The following is a 17,150-nucleotide window of genomic DNA, read 5'->3' as shown; positions in this document are numbered from 1 at the left end:
CAGTACCCATTATCGGTGTCAAGCTTTAAAACTAGTCTCACTATGAAACCAGTTTTCAGCCCGATCCCCATTTTCGAGCTCACCTGAATCCAGTTTGAGGGCTCAAATTGTGTGGTGAAGCCAATATTAGGGCTCACCTCATCGCTTTTCGTCCGATGCAGCCCCTCCTTCCCCCTCCCCGTGTCCAGCAGCTGCGAATAAGACGAAGCCGCGGACAAACTTTTTTTTGCTCGGCCAGCCTAGCGCCAGTCTCGAGCGGTGGGACAGTTAACCCGGCAATTTTGGCCGGGATGCAAAAGTTACGTTAAACCGGTTTATGTTAACCCGGGAGCAAATAACAACGTGGGAGCCTATCTTAGGTGTGGCAAAGCTAACGAATTACTTACTTGTTGCCGAGGTGCCCAAAGAAGGTACTGGAACCGAAAACACAACATTGGTTCATGTATTTATTAACATTCATACACACAGTCATACTTGTGCAAGGTGTCAGTGTTCGGTTGTGGGGTGTAATAGCCAGGGAAAAAGTTATATGAACTGAAAAACCCGGCGCCTACTACTTCGCAACATGGTTGTGTATTCAACATGAACTGCAAGGAGTGCAGACGACATTGCCTGTGCTAACTTAACGTCTCACGGGCAGCGCCGCGCTCTGACACCTTGGTCCCAGAGTGCAGGGTCCCAGAAGCGGCGGCGTTTCTGACCGTTTCGAGTTGGCCGGCCGGCCGCGCGGCGTAGTCCTTTTGACACGGTGCGAGAAGAGCCGGATGAAGGTGGACTTTTTATTGGCGTTGCTGGTGCTCACGCCGCCGGCGTCCAGTTTGGGCGGCAAGTCCGAGTACCAGGAGTCGGACAAGTCCCGCGCGAACGCCGCCAGCCGGTCGTCGTCACTGCTGGCGGCGGCCCGCCGACGGCGCTGCCTCAGAATCGGACGAGTCGGTGGTACTGAGCACCTCGCGGGACGGGTAGCTGGGAGTGGGCCGGCCGCGGCCCCTGCCAGGCCGCGCCACCTTCACCGGCGCAGCCGCCTTCAAACTGCCCTTGCTGGGCGGCGGGTTGGTCGGCGGAGGCGGCAGCGGTGCCTCGACGTCAGTCCGAGTCGCTGTCACTGGGCGGCCGCCGCGGAGACGGCTTCTGTTTGACCCGCAGCCGGCCTGGGCCGGCTCGGCGCCCTCGGCCGGCGGCGCGCGCCGTTTCGAGCGTTTCACCTTTTCACTGTTACTCTCGCCTGGTCCTCAGCGTCGAGCGGCTCGGCGCTGTTCGGTTTCATGTGGCCCATGCTGCTGGGAAACTCGGGTGGGGACAGCTTTCTGACTGGAGTGCCGTCGAAGATGGAGGAGACGGGGGTGCTCGCAGAGTCCTTGCCCAATGCCCATGATAGAGCCGAGGCTCCACTGGACGCCCAGCTTAATCAGGCTATCGCCGCCCTCCTTCTATGGTGGATTCTTCGGCCCCCTACAGCCACTAGGGCCATCATATACTCCCAGATGGCGGCACCTAGGGGATGAGGGGGGGGGGTGTGTCTGGGCCACTTGTCCACCTCGTGGCGTCGCCAGCGACGCCTGCGAGTCGGAGCAAATGATTATGGGGTCTTCCTCGAAGGACGGGTGCTCCAGGAGATGTTGCTTTGCCGTCTTGAGCGCCACCATCTCAGATCGGTAACTGGAGCAAATCCTCCCCGCCGCCTCCCGCAGTACCAATGTTGTACTGTCTGGGTGCTCGGTGAGGACCCTAGCGCCGCCTTCCTATTACTCCCCCGGTCGCAGACCCGTCGACCCAGGCCCACGTCGCACGCTGGGGGAGCGCTCCCAGGCACGCCTCCGCAGCACTCCTCCTCGCTGTCGCGGACGCCCCGATCGGCAGCCGGTCCAGGTGGACCGTGACGCCGTCTGTTGGCGTCTACGGGGGCAGTCTCGTGGATAAGCGCGCCTCGGCGGGCAGCGCCACTCCAGTGGTCCCACACCGCTCCCCCGCGCTCTCTCCAGCCGGTCACTGACTTCAGTCACGGTTGGGGGGGGGGGGGGCTTCCGCCACGACGCGGCGGGTCCTCCGACGGGAGGGAGAGCGCCTTCGCCAGTAGGCGCGATGCCAGCGCATCCCTCCTCATCTCTCCATCGGCACGACGCCCGCCTCGGCCCTCACGGCGAGTCTTGGAGCATGGAAATCGGGCAGCCAGTGATGACTCATGCCACCATCAGCACCTCCGCCTCCAGGACGCCAAGATGTGTGGCCGCAGCCGCAGGCAGCCACGCCGACCCCGCTGCCCGCATGCCCAAGTAGTCTCGAATCGCTGACACCTCTCCTGAAACAAGAGTGGTGTCGTAAACTTAAACCCCTTGCTGGCGCCCGCCAGCCGCGACAACACCGCCACACCAATTTTTGTGACCCCGGAACTTCCGTCCCGAGCCTTATTTCACGGCACGATGCTACAGTGCGCTACACGTATTGTGGTATTCAGCTTCCATGGAAACATCAACTAATTTGGACGCTCAAACATGGGAGTCAGGAGTGGTTAAGGCCCAGAGCGTTCTGTCTGGTTTATAAAACCTTGGCCAGCAGATGTAAACGTGCTTTTTGTATAAGTGGCTTAATTTTGACGCAAAAGGGCACTAACCTTCGGCGCAAATAATGCAGAAATTTCAGCGCAAATTGCAAAATAGCTTGCGCCGAACTTCGGCGCATGACGGCTTCACGGGCGTCCGGCGTACCATATGGATGTTTTCCAGTTTGGGCTGCAGGTTTTAGCTCTAGGTTTTAGACTGTAGGTTTTGGGTTGGGTTGGGTTGGGTTGGGCTGGGCTGGGCTGGGCTGGGCTGGGCTGGGCTGGGCTGGGTTGGGCTGGGCTGGGCTGGTTGGGGTGGTTGGGTTGGGTTGGATTAGGTTAGGTAAGTTTAGGTTAGTTTAGTTTAGGATAGATATGAATACCTATTTTTTTGTAAGTTGAATTACTTTTTTCATTTTGTAGCATCATATGCCTTCCATCTTTGAACTGCCATATTCAAGCACCAGAATAAGTATGGACTTGAACCTTTTCCAGTCTGGATGCCTGTATGGAAGTTGTGCAAAATCATGCAGTTGAAGGTATTGTAACCACAAATAAGAGCTCATGACTCAAGTCTCAACTTGTCCATAATTGGTTATCTTGATGTATACTTGTAGACCCTTCCTCTTACTTGGCACACAGGCATGGTGTCACAGTGTTCTAAAATTGGATTTCAATTGGGTGTCCCAACAAAAAAAAAATCTGAAGACAAAATGAGATAGATTTAGTCTTTCCGCAAAACTGCATAATGCCATTTTTACCTCAGATTTTGTCAGAACCTTCACAGGATCTGAAATGAAATGATGTAGAGTAGATGCATCAACTGTCAAGTCATGCGTAACCTGGCAGCTGGCTGTTGAATCAAACTTTTGACATTTTTTTTTAGCAAAGATGAAATAAAGCCACTTGTCATATTTTTAGGATGAAAATATTTTCCCCATCATGTGTGGTTATTCACCTAAAATTCTGAAACATGGAACACTGTGATACCAGCATTCCATCATGTCAACCAGCATTCCGCAGCATGTTAACAGAAGCAGCAGCATGTTATAAGTATATGAAAGATCCAAATAGGTTGTAGGTTGGTAGGTATTGGTACTAAGTTTAACTTAATAGGTTAGTAGGCAAGGTTAGGATTAATTTTAGTTGAGCATCAAGATAACCATTACGAACAAGTAACAAAATCCTTACCTACCCTTGAAAGCATTGCTTCAATCACATCATCACGAAGAACCAGACAAAAGTTTTGCACATTCTTACACTATTTGACATCCTGAATCCAGATATGATGCTTTCATGTGGCGCAAATACAAGAAAAACGAATAATCAAACCCGTGCGTATTCGTATCAACGGCGCCACAATTGTAGATCAGACCTTTTCTGAACAAATGCCACCACAATTTTAATTGATAAGGGATTAAAATGGCATGAGCATCAACATCTTGATTTTTTCTAAAAGATAGCGATAACTGATAACTAATAACTTACCATTCATTTTGAAATCACGGCGGTAGGTACACCAACACATGGCCCTGAAAACAGCAAAAGACGGAATGGCGGAATGTCGTATGGAGCCCTAAAACGCAGCTCGAATTGAGCCCGAAAAGGAAGACGAACTGATGCCGCTTTCGGGGCTAATGTACTTTGAGCCCGAAAAGGGCGCCTAACTGATCCCGAAATCATACAGATTTGAGCCCTGTTTTGGCACTCATATGAGCCCTTATTTAAAAATGTTCTCAAAGTGTTTTCTGAGTGTAAGGTCATCTCAGGTCATGAACGGTCACCAGCAGTTTTATTTTTTTGCTATAACTCAACGATACCTAATCTCGTCCCGGAAGACCGTCGACACTGAACGAGGCACCAGTGCGTGGTCAGACCGGCTTAACCAGCACTTTGCGACCGTGGGAGCCCGTGTGGCGGCGGCGATTGACAGTGAGCGGACGGACCGAGCCGCCCTCCCTCCGCGGCCGCGCTGTGTGGTGAGCGGAGCGTTCCGCGTCCGTCCCGCGACGCTGCCGGAGCTGTCGGCCGCCGTCCAACGGATGTCCGGTTCTCGGGCTTCCGGCGGCGACGGCATCACGATAGGCATGATTCGCATGACTCTCCCAGTGATTGGCCCAGAACTGCTGCATGTTGTGAACGCTTCCCTCTCGACTGGAGTGCTACCTACGCCGTGGAAGGCGGCAGATGTTATACCACTGCATAAGTCAGGCTCTAAACTCGAACCGAACAACTATAGGCCAGTATCGATTCTTCCAACAGTTGCAAAAATTGTAGAACGTATTGTCTGTGAGCAACTTATGACTTATCTGATAGATCACAATATCCTATGTAATGAACAGCACGGATGTAGACCAGGACACTCTACTGAGACAGCTATGCTTCATGTAATCGGCCACGTAGTTGAAAATTTGGATTCCGGCCTTATTTCATGTATTACGACGGCGGACACGTCTAAAGCTTTTGATTCCGTTAAGCATTCCAGACTGTTAGACAAATTAGGATGGTATGGCGTATGTACCCACTGGTTTGAAAACTGGCTAACCGAGCGTTCTCAGCGCGTTAGGGGAGGAACGACAGCTGCGCCTGTCACGCACGGCGTGATCCAAGGTTCATTGCTCGGGCCGATCTTGTTCCTTCTATTCACCAACGACTTGCCAGCTTACTTTGATGACTGTAAAATCGTAATGTATGCTGATGACACACAATTTGTCCACTCGGGTAATCCATCAGACTTACCCGGCCTTCGGCAGCGCGTAGAAGCAAGTCTAAAGGTGGCGAGTGTTTGGTTTGCGGACAATAGCTTGCGCATAAACCCATCTAAAACCGACGTTATGGTCGTCAGGTGTAGGCAGCGACGTGATGTTGACTTTTGTATTAACTTTGACGACACTATTATTAATCCATCACCATCTGTAAGGGCAAAATTGAGCGCGTCAGAGAGTGTGTGGAGCGGCGGGCCGGAGAACCAGAGTCCGCGTTAGGCCAGTCCGCCGTATGTTTGCCTCCGGCGGGAAAGGCGTGCCCGCCGGGTGAAAGGCAGCGGCTGGCCGGCACCTGGGACTCGCGGGCCCGTCTCTCGTGGCATTTGCCAGTGCGGTTTCGTCGGGGCAACATCTTTCGGTAAGCGATCTTTTCCATCCCCCCTAAATTAACGCCGCAGCGCCCAGGCGCTGCGGAAGTCCCCGACATATGTCCTGGATTTTATTTGGCTTTCCGACCCGCCGCAAATAGCGGTGGGCTCTCCCGTTCATATCCAGGGCCGTCCCGTCTAAATTATATTCATCGGCGCGGCGCGTAGGGTAAATGAGTGAGCGGTTGAAAGTGTGATGTGTGCTGTGTGCGTGAGCGATGGAAGTTGAGGAGTGATCATTTTATCCCGCAAATCTAAAATACATAGAGTTCGGAATGTGAGCGAAATCTTTCTTGGGAGTAAAAGGCAGATGCCGGGCTGATCCACGGTGAACGTGAACGAACAATCATACGGGCCGCTTAGTTTAATACACCCGGGTGGCAGGCGGGCATTGTAGAGTAGCTTTGATTAACGTAATGTCTATATGGGGGGAACCGTTTAAAGGTTTGCAGGTTCCGATGCATGAAACCCCTACATAAAAATGGTGCACCGCGGCCGGGAAACCTTTCCCATCGGAGGTCCGGACGCCCGAAGTGATCCTCCCGCGGGGACACTCGGGGGGTCTCCGTAATTCCGCTCCCCGGCATCAGTGCATATATTCGGTTCCCGGGTGTACTTGCCGCTTCCGGGCACATGGCCAGTGCCGGCGTACGTTATGCGCAACGGGAGGTCTGTGCTGCCCGGGGTAAACAATCCCGTATCACTCCTGTTGTCGTAGTGTAGTCTGTCCATGGGGAGGTCAGGTCGGAGCCCGGGTGGCGCTAAAGCGGGATCCAAGGACATGAGGTGGGCGGCGATTTCCGCTCCTTTGGAGATGCTTACCGGTCGTGCTGTTCTTACCTTTGGCTTCAATATCTTGTGTAAATCATTGCTTCCGTACTTTTCGTCACGTTCACACGCGTGAATCAGTCCAATTAAGGGGGGCATGGGGGGACAATTTGCCACCGCAATAATGAGAGATGAGAGATGAGGGCAGTCGGTTCGCGCGAGACCGTCGGAGATCGGGGATGAGATCGACGGAGTTCGGCGGTGCGGAAGAGTTCCCTCGGGCGGAATGGAGTCCGCTAGTAAGCGAGAAGAGTCCCGCGTCGCCGTCGGTCGCACGCGAGCGTGCAGGTTCGCCCATTCGGCGGAATCATAGAGTCCGGTGACGAGCCGTCACCGCTGGTAGTGATGGCAACGAGGAGGTCGTCACCGGTGAGTACCGAGGGCCGCGAAATACCCCGGTATTTCAGAGTTACATGTGTGGGCGTATGATTGGATCGTTTGGTGTCCAGGTATGTTACGGTTGGTGTGATTGAGTTAGTGCGAACAATTGGGCATGTGTGGTCACGAAAAGATGCGGAAAATAGAATTTTATTTATATCATTTGTCATCAATTTGCTTTTTCATCATTAGTCATCAATTTGCTTTCATCATTAGTAATCAAATTGCTTTCATTCATACACCTGAATTAAATATGTAGCAAATTGCTTGTGTCGCCTGCCATTCACGCCTCATAATGAAACCATAGAGGCTTTAGACATTTCCTGCGATTGCTTGAACAATCGTTTAGACCACAGGGCATTATGTCTATAGTCTTAAGTGCAGTGCATCTTTGCTGTGCATATTAATTGCATCTTAAGATATTAACTGGAATGTCCATGGTTTTACGGGATATGTAGGCATAATCGGTGCAGTGGATCGGGGAAATTATGGTTGGATGTTTTTAAGCGGAGTTTTAAGCGGGGATGACGATCCCTCCCGTAAAGCCGTGCACTCAGTGCACCTTGTGGCGCTGACGAGTTGCCATTAGGACGGCATCGAGGTTGTGCGTGCTTAAAGCGGGCAAGCTTAGCTCGGCAGCAAAGCCCTGATTAATTACAACCCCACGTTACACCAAGATGAGCCGCACATTCTGGCAGCTGCACCTTTTATATCCGGAACCCGATGTCAAGGTCTGGCGCAAGGCGGTGCACGCCGAGCACATTCTCCTCTTTTTTAATCCAGGGAATGGATTAACGCTTACGGTTCATTGCAATTTCTTCTGATGCAAACGTAAAATGTCTTGTCAAATCTTCAATGTTATGTTCAAAGTAGTTCATTAGTTCGTTCATTCCATGCATTTTTGCGTTGTAATTTTGCTCAAAATGTGGTAGCGATACTCAACTAAGTTCAGTCACGAACCAGAAACAAGTTCTAAACAGCTTTGATTCCAGGTTTAATGGCAACATTTATTAACCAGAAATTCTTCAAATGGAGCGCTGAGTGCTCAGTCAAATGTGCCCTTATTTAAATTCCATGCTGCATAAGTTCGTATCTTCGTTATATAGAATTACAGTTTATGATTAAATGCATTGAGTAATATCGGATGAACCCAGTGCCCCTCAACCATTTCATGGTAACTCAGTAGGACGGTATCTCTTGGACCATTTTCGGCTTCGAATTGACAGATAATCCGGAATTAATCTTGTAGGATTTTCAATCCTCTCTAAAGTGTTGCCAGGCACTAATCGTCACCTTGCCGTCAAATGGAGCCTAAATCATTTCGTAAAGTAGGAAATTTAATTTGTTCTGTATAGAAGAGCAAAACATGTGTTTATTGGACTTTAAAATGCACACTCGAGGCAAATACATTTGAATCCACGTGGCGCGGATTCTATCCGTCGCGACCGCACACGTCATATTCGAGCCTCCAACCGAAGCTGACGCGGCGGGAGGTGACACAAAGCCCTAGTTGTTGAGCCGACTCCGTTCGGGACTGCGCTCCAGCAAATTCAGCAGCACGGGCCCATCCAGTGACTCTCCTGGACGGTTATGGTCTTGGCGCTGCCGTGCGCTGCCAGACCAGTAACGGGTGATTTCATATGATGTATAATATAGCATGTGCCACATTGTCAGTTCTCGCGTGTTGTACAATGCATGTTGTTGTGCAGTACGGGTTAATTTACTGTGAAGCACGTGTTGTATTTCATATCATATCATATTCCTGAGCGGTGTGTGGGTGCCCGGCTTAGGCTTCACCATCATTGGCCCGAGGGCAAATCGGATCCGCCAGATTGCCGATATCCACCTGCTCAAGCAGACGGGTTGGATCCGACCCCTGTGCTCCCACACCACGCGCACCTGTCAGCGCCGGGCCAGCGCCGCCGACCCGAGCAATTATGGTTCGGTCACCGCGCCGCCCGCGCAAGGGGGTGGCAGGTCCACGGCAGGGCCCTCTCCGACCGTCCCAGAGAAGGGACGCATTCCCATCGTGATGGGATCGCGCCGCCGGCCATGGGATCGAGCCGGTCGCCGCGGGTAGGCCACCCACCCGACCGAAGGCGAGAGCCGCCGCGTTCACACGGCCGATCCCAGACGCCTCGGGGCGGGACGACCCGCGCCCCGCAGAGCGGAGGGCCGCCAAGGAGCAGCGGCGAACCGGGCCGATCCGCAATAACAACACCGGAGTCATTGGACTCGCCCGTCGCTGGCCGCCTGCTGCCGAGCACACCCCAGACGACGGTGGCTTTGTGTTGCCGATGTGATTCAAAACCAACGCGGTCATTTTGATGTCTGAACGCTCTTTGATTTTGACTAGTGCATCATCTTGCGTCTTTACTCCATAACATCTATAATTTTGGAAGATAGAGTTATCGTTCCGAAACGGACCAAACGAGACAATTAACCCCATAATCACTCAGTACGGCACCGAAACCTTCTGATTAATCGATATACGACGCAATGGCCGCCATAATTCCTTCTGGGAAGTTGATTGCAAAAAGCGCCTCTTAAGCAACAATTAACGTAATAGAAAGGAACATTCCTTATCCGAAATTATTCGGTTTCAGATTCTCAATAAGTGTCCCGGCCATATTCAGCAAGGTGAGCGACACGCGAAAACGGGTGTCATTCTTAGAAATTCGCTTTCGAACTGCGTGTGCCGTCGTATAAGTTTCGAACATCGTAATGTATAATTTGCTGCAGGTTTTATCAGTGACTACATTTGTTTTAACGGCAGTATCAGAGCTGAGGCAAAAGAACTCAGTGCGGTACAATAAGTGTATCGTCTGCCAATCAAAATTTAGCATCAGCAGTTCTGGTGATGTTTCAGGAGAACGGTCATTAGTGTTCTCATTTACCCAGCATGAATTCCTTCGGAATGACTCCAGGCCCGAGCGCAGTCACCTCGGTGTGGTGTCTCCGTCATGGAAAGGCTCAACAGCCCCCGCACCCGCACCACAGGTGCCGTCGTCCCCAGTCGGTCGGCAGGATGGGCCGGCGCGCCGCGCCTCGGGCGGCGTCACTGCGCCGATCCAATCACTCGGTGACTAGCCGAGTGAAGTGCGTGCCGCGCGGCGCCGCACTGTGCGTAATCACCGCCGAACCCTCCCCACCGGTACCTGGGTCGACTGGACCGGCAAATTGGCCGACTGGGCTGCGCACCTGAGCGAGGGGCTAAGGGTGCTTTCACCGGCCTGTAGGAGCTCGGCCGGGTCACTGGCCCACCACCATCAAAACAAGTCCACCCTCCGCCGTTCGGCTGGCCAGCCGGTAGAGGGGAGATTTGAAGGCTGGACAGGCCACAGCCGGCTCGACCTATATTTGCGTACGTTTATTTAGGAGCGCTCTGCGACGCGAGCAAATATATCATATAACCGTATACATTGGATGGAGATGACTAAGGCAATTTAACTGTTGGGAGAAAACTATTAGGGGACGTCTTCCTTCAGATTGATAGCTTTCGCCGCGGGTGTTTGACGCCCTTTTTAATTTCAACCGCTAATTTATATTATTCCGATCTTTTCGCGCATGGACACAAGAGTGAATGGAGCCTCCGCGCGGCCTGGCCGTCTGGGATCCGGGTGGGTCCCTAACTCAGCCTGCCAGTGCCAAACAGCCCTTCACTCCGCCGGTCGGCTGATCTAATCACCCGTCGGAGGGGCGGCCTCTGAGGCGCTGGGAGCGAGAGAGGCACCTCGCCCCTGATCGTTGAGGCAGCGTGGGAGTGCTGCCTTTGGTTATCCTCCCCCGAGGGGAGGATGGCGCAATGGTACCTGACCACCGAGAAATGAATGTTGGATTGATCAGCCGAGTGTGGATGAATGAGTGTTGAAGTAGTGTTTTTGTTATGTGTTCAAACTTCATATGCACATGTAGTTGTTAGTATGCGCCGCGCGCCGCGAAAGAGAAAGAGAAAGAGAGGGTCGCACGAGAGAGTCGTGCGAGAGAGCCGCGCGAGACAGAGAGTCGCGCGCGCGAGAGAGAGAGAGAGAGAGAGTCGCACGAGAGAGTCGTGCGAGAGAGTCGCGCGAGACAGAGAGTCGCGCGAGATAGAGTCGCACGAGAGAGTCGTGCGAGAGAGTCGCGCGAGACAGAGAGTCGCGCGAGACGGAGTCGCGCGAGAAAGAGAGAGAGAGAGTCGCACGAGAGAGTCGTGCGAGAGAGTCGCGCGAGAAAGAGAGAGAGAGAGAGAGAGAGAGAGTCGCACGAGAGAGTCGTGCGAGACAGAGAGTCGCGCGAGACAGAGTCGCGCGAGAAAGAGAGAGAGAGAGAGAGAGAGTCGTGCGATGAAGCGCCCGAGAGCGCCGGTCGGCACGCGAGGGGTGGACCGCCGCCGCGCCGTGGGTCGTGGGGAGGGACGGGGCTGGGGGAGGGCAAGGCAGGCGTTTGATTGTGTTTGTCCGGGCACTGGGGAGGGATGGGTCTCGGGCTGGGGAGGGAATGTGTTTGCGCGGGTGTGGGACGGGGACAATGACCGGGGTTTGGGAGTATGACCGGGGGAGGGGAGTTTAAATGACGAGGGAGAAAGACGACGGACGATGCGGCGGAGGAAAGGAGACGTGACGGAATAAGGGAGCGATCAGATGACAGCAAACGACTGAGCGAGCGAGCGCATGGAAATGTTGGCCCCGAACACATGACCGAGCAAGTGCCAGTCAGGCGCGGAATACCCTATCCGCTGAACATCAAGGTCCGAGGATCACGACGCATTTGCTCAAATCACGTGTTCGCGGCCAAATTACTGAGGTATGTTTGGGGCGCACGCGGGAAAAGGGTTATGGACTTGGTGAGGAGGAGGGATAACGGATTGTGAGTGAAAGAGCAGGGTCTGAGACTGATATTGAGACTGAGACAGAGACAGAGACGGAGACAAAGACAGAGACAGAGACGAAGGCTGAACAGAGAGAGCGAGAGAGAGAGAGAGCAAGCGACAGAGAATAGAGAGACAGAGAGAGAGAGAGGGAGAGAGAGAGAGAGGGGAGAAAGAGAGAGAGAGAAACAGACGAATGAGAGCGGAGAATGCATGGATGTGTGAGACCACCAGCTAACGTGAGTGGTGGAGGTCGGCCCGGCTTTGGGTTAGGCATGCTGTATTACAACTGTGGTTAGACTAGTTTCTACATGGTGGCGGACTGGTTCGAGGTTTCGCTGTCATTAATAAAAATCCACATTCCCATTCAAAAATTATCGAACGGTCACAAACTTTTCCCCATAGTGAATGCTGTAACAGATGAAGCGTAATAAGGTAACTACATTTAGTCAGATTTCATGTGAACCGAGGCTGCAGGTGTTGATGATTCAGAAAAATGTATGCCGCAGAGTGTCGCGATGTGTGTATGTGTGTTATGTACGGGCCAGAATGATTGAGGGGAGGGAAAGCCCCTGCTCTCCCACAGGCATGTTGCCCGGTCCGCCGGCCGCCGACCAGGAGCCAGCGGCGACCAAGACCTCGGCCGTACGGGCCGGGCGGCGGCGGTGATCCGTTCTCCAACTCGCCGCACCGTTCGCCAGCCGCCCCGCCGCTCCCGGCGGCGACTACTGCCGCAGCAAGTCGGGGGCGGTGGGCGCGCGGCTGCCGACCCCGCCGCTCCAGCCGTCTGCCCGGCTGCCCGGAAGCCGCGGCGCACAAGAGCCGCGGCGGTACGGGCGGCTGCGCTCGGCTGCCGACCCCGCCGCTTCAGCCGTCTGCGCGGCTGCCCGGAAGCCGCGGCGCACAAGAGCCGCGGCGGTACGGGCGGCTGCGCTCGGCTGCTGACGTCGCCGTTCCGGCCGTTCACCTCGCCTCCCGGTCCGCCGCAGCACTCAAGAGCCGCGGCGGGAGGGACGACGCTCTACCGCCCATCTCGCTGCGCAAAACGCCCGCTGCCCCGCCGATCCCCGCGGCTACTACTGCCGCGCCTGCGCGGGGCGGCGGCACTCGCCCACGGACCTCCGCCCGCCCACCGCCAGCGACGATAGCGCCCGCGGCAGGACGGGAGCGGCGGCGCTCATACGGCCATCAGGCTGCGCTATCCGCCAGCCGTCCCGTCCAGCCCCCGGCAGTGCGGCGGGCGGCGGAGCTCGGCCCGTCTCACCACGCGCCGGTCAGCAGCCTGCGGCCGCCCCACTGGAAACCGCGGTGCCAATGGCCGCGGCGGTACAGTGTGTGACGGCGGCCGGGCCGGCCGACCTGAAGGCCCCGCCGGTTCTGCACGGGCTGGGATACAGCTGAACCACCTGTCGACAGCCGCCCGATCCAGCACCAGCGGCCCGGGTATCCGCGGCAGCATATGGTCGGGCGGCAGCTTCAGGTGCCGGCCGTGCAGAGGCGCCACATGACAGCTCCCGGGGGTCGACGCCCTCCACCGGTGGCGTACCCAGCTGGCGGCAGCGTGACAGGCGGCGGGCACGGCGCACCACCCGCGCACATGAGCCGCCGCCGTCGCCGCCGCCACCGCCACCTGGTGGTAGGTCGACGCCCTATACCGGTGGCGCACCAAGCTGGCGGCAGCGTGACAGGCGGCGGGCACGGCGCACCACCCGCGCACATGAGCCGCCGCCGTCGCCGCCGCCACCGCCACCTGGTGGATGCCGGATTTGAAGGTCGACGCCCTCTACCGGTGGCGCACCAAGCTGGCGGCAGCGTGACAGGCGGCGGGCACGGCGCACCACCCGCGCCCATGAACCGCCGCCGCCGCCGCCGCCACCGCCACCTGGTGGCGCGACCCCGGGACGCCTGGCGGGAGCCGTCCAACTCTGAGGCGGGCTTGGCAGAAGGAGACGGTCGCAACGACACCTAGCGGCGCGCGAGCACGCATCCTACAAGCGGGGGCACCGACTGCCGCCCAAGAAGCCCCGGATTGCGGCGGTGGCGCTGAGATAGAGTGCGGTCGCCCAGGGAGGCGGCCGTCCACCAAGGTGTCCACCGTCCGCGAACACCGGCTATGGGCGGTAGCGTGCGCTACCGGCTGAGCATCGCGCGCGTGTGCTACCAATCCAGGCGACCTCCAACCAAGGACCAGTTCATGGCGGAGGGTCGAGGGCCAGAAGAGCGAGGCGATACGAGCGAGCGTGGGAAGGAAGAGCTGGCAACGGATCGGCGCTGCGAAAAATGCGAGCAGCAGGAGAAGGGCTTGGCAGGAGGGTGGCAGGCGGAATGAACAATGGGGCGATGAGCGGGAGCGTGGGCAGGGCGACTGTGCATGTAAGGCGTGGGGCGGGTGTCTGTAGAATGTATGTAAGATGTCTGTAGAATGTATGTAGGATGTCTGTAGAATGTATGTCGCATGTGTTGTGTAGGTATAATGATTGTCAAGCGCGAATGAGATAGTGGAAAGGTTCTCACCCGGGGGAGTAAGGGGACCCTTTTTCACCGTCCGTGGGAGGGAGAATTATTATGTAAGGGCAAAATTGAGCGCGTCAGAGAGTGTGTGGAGCGGCGGGCCGGAGAACCAGAGTCCGCGTTAGGCCAGTCCGCCGTATGTTTGCCTCCGGCGGGAAAGGCGTGCCCGCCGGGTGAAAGGCAGCGGCTGGCCGGCACCTGGGACTCGCGGGCCCGTCTCTCGTGGCATTTGCCAGTGCGGTTTCGTCGGGGCAACATCTTTCGGTAAGCGATCTTTTCCATCCCCCCTAAATTAACGCCGCAGCGCCCAGGCGCTGCGGAAGTCCCCGACATATGTCCTGGATTTTATTTGGCTTTCCGACCCGCCGCAAATAGCGGTGGGCTCTCCCGTTCATATCCAGGGCCGTCCCGTCTAAATTATATTCATCGGCGCGGCGCGTAGGGTAAATGAGTGAGCGGTTGAAAGTGTGATGTGTGCTGTGTGCGTGAGCGATGGAAGTTGAGGAGTGATCATTTTATCCCGCAAATCTAAAATACATAGAGTTCGGAATGTGAGCGAAATCTTTCTTGGGAGTAAAAGGCAGATGCCGGGCTGATCCACGGTGAACGTGAACGAACAATCATACGGGCCGCTTAGTTTAATACACCCGGGTGGCAGGCGGGCATTGTAGAGTAGCTTTGATTAACGTAATGTCTATATGGGGGGAACCGTTTAAAGGTTTGCAGGTTCCGATGCATGAAACCCCTACACATCAGTCAAGGTTTTGGGCGTGTCCGTTGATTGTAATCTAACATGGGTTTCACATGTGTCGCTGGTGGTGCGTCGTTCTTACGCAATTATCAGCGGTCTGGGCAAGATGTCTCGCCGTTTGCCATCTGAAGTGAAGAGATTTTTAATCGAAGCACTGGTGTTCCCTCACATTTTATATTGTTTGACTGCAGACTTGTGCCGTGACAAAAAATCAAGATCCAGGATCCTCAAGGTCCCACGGCAAATTCAATTTCTAGAATCCAAGGTTTCCAAGGTCCCACGGCAAGTTCAATTTCTAGAATCCAAGGTTTCCAAGGTCCCACAGCAAATTCAATTTCTAGAATCCAAGGTTTCCAAGGTCCCACGGCAAATTCAATTTCTAGAATCCAAGGTTCCCAAGGTCCCACGGCAAATTCAATTTCTAGAATCCAAAGTTCCCAAGGTCCCACGGCAAATTCAATTTCTAGAATCCAAGGTTCCCAAGGTCCCACGACAAGAATGCATTGCAGGATCCACAGTCCCTAGGGTCCCACGACAAATGTGAATTTCAGGATCCACAGTCCCCAAGGTCCTATGACAAGTATACACTCAGAGTTCAGGGTCCACAGTCCTCAAGGTCCCACGGCAAGAATACATCTCAGGATCCAAAGTATTCAGGGTCCCACAACAAGAACTTAAACTAACATTCTGATGAGCAGACTCACTTCTAAATATTCTGCCAACGGATGCCCAGCAACAATGAAAGGGGCAGAACCTATGCAAACCTGTGGTGATTTTATCATTTACCAACATAGGTAGGGGGAGCTTCAACACAAGTTAAAGATGAATCATAATATCAATCTCTCCTTCTTTAGCCTGACAAATTCATAAAAATATAGGTAGGTAATAGGTACCTTGCATTTTGTATTGTCATGTCCCTTTCAAATCAATCTTACCTGATCATTAGGAATGTAGGATAGCACCTTACAATTATTGAAGACAGACATCCAAGTATTCTTTCAGGCAATATCAAAAATCAGAAATAGAACCAACAGACTTCATAAAAATGGAAAAATTGAATTGGATAGGTATATGCTATCGATTTTCTGCACATTACATAATACCTAGGATAAAACTCAAATATGTTTTAAGTCTTGTTTGCGCGAGCGCTCACAGAAAAAACTGATCGACTAAGCCAATAGAATTAGAGTATCAGCGAGCGCAAACCTTACTTACTGTTTATTCACATTAGCTTGAAGGTTCTGAACAAAATTCCATCTGACAATTTTTTCGTCAGACGGTTCTTCGTCGGCAGATTTTCGTCTGACTTTTTCGTCTTGCATTTTGTCGTCTGTACGAATTGATTTGGTGCATTTTTCGTCTGAGTATTTTTCTGTCCGGCATTTTTTCGTCTGGACGAGGCGGAAAATGCCCTTACGAAAAAATTCGCGGACTTAACAATGCAAAGACGAAAAAATGCATAGACGAAAGTCTGCGAACGAAAATCTGCGGACGAAAAATTGTCCGATGAAAACCTGCTAAACGAAAAAGCTGAACTGTCATGAAATCATTGCTTATATTGGATGCACATTGCTCAATGGTGATTTGATGACTTGCAAAATGCAAATCAAATAAGTTTGACACTTACTTGGTCAGTGGGTAGCTTCCAAGTAGCTTCAAGCCCGGCATATCACAACCCAGAAAATATGTGAGGTGAGATTAGAAAAGAACTTTCCAAACCACCACTGTCCACTGTTTGACAGTTTCATAATCCATAACATTGATAATGTAAAAAGCCTCTTGTCCCAGTTCTGCCTCACAGCCATGACAACGATTTGGCTCTATATATGTCTACACAGTCTGGTTCTTTTCTCTTCATGTATCTATCTTAGCCCCTTGCAGCTGGTCGCTCAACCATAGATATTCATTGAAGTGTTTACAGACAAAACCTAGTGCAGGGTCCTTAGTGGCCCATGTGCAACATAAACCTTATGGTCCAGCTTCCAGGATTCTTGAGGTCCCTCAACAAAATGATGGTATAGGTCCAGACCCTTCTCCTAAGATCCCATGACAAATAATAAAACTGGGACTGAAGGTTTGCATTCTGCAGGGTCTTGCAGCATACCAAAATTTTGAGGTCCTGTCCCCTGGGTTTCCATGGTTTCACGGCATATGAAATGTT

General features: G+C 53.6%; 1 long non-coding RNA gene across 1 annotated transcript; it reads left to right on the top strand.

Annotated features, from left to right (window-relative positions):
• The first annotated feature begins 13,141 nt into the window (after positions 1-13,141).
• On the top strand, positions 13,142-14,793 carry LOC122393592. The gene is made up of 2 exons (XR_006258718.1): positions 13,142-13,247; positions 13,368-14,793. It is a non-coding gene; the product is annotated as an uncharacterized LOC122393592 (long non-coding RNA).
• The last annotated feature ends 2,357 nt before the right edge of the window (positions 14,794-17,150 follow it).

This window comes from Amphibalanus amphitrite, unplaced genomic scaffold, assembly GCF_019059575.1.
Source record: "Amphibalanus amphitrite isolate SeventyFive unplaced genomic scaffold, NRLGWU_Aamphi_draft 000543F_arrow, whole genome shotgun sequence".
NCBI lineage: Eukaryota > Metazoa > Arthropoda > Thecostraca > Balanomorpha > Balanidae > Amphibalanus > Amphibalanus amphitrite.
The sequence above is the reverse complement of the archived record's forward strand: the minus strand, read 5'-3'. Positions and strand labels throughout refer to the sequence as shown.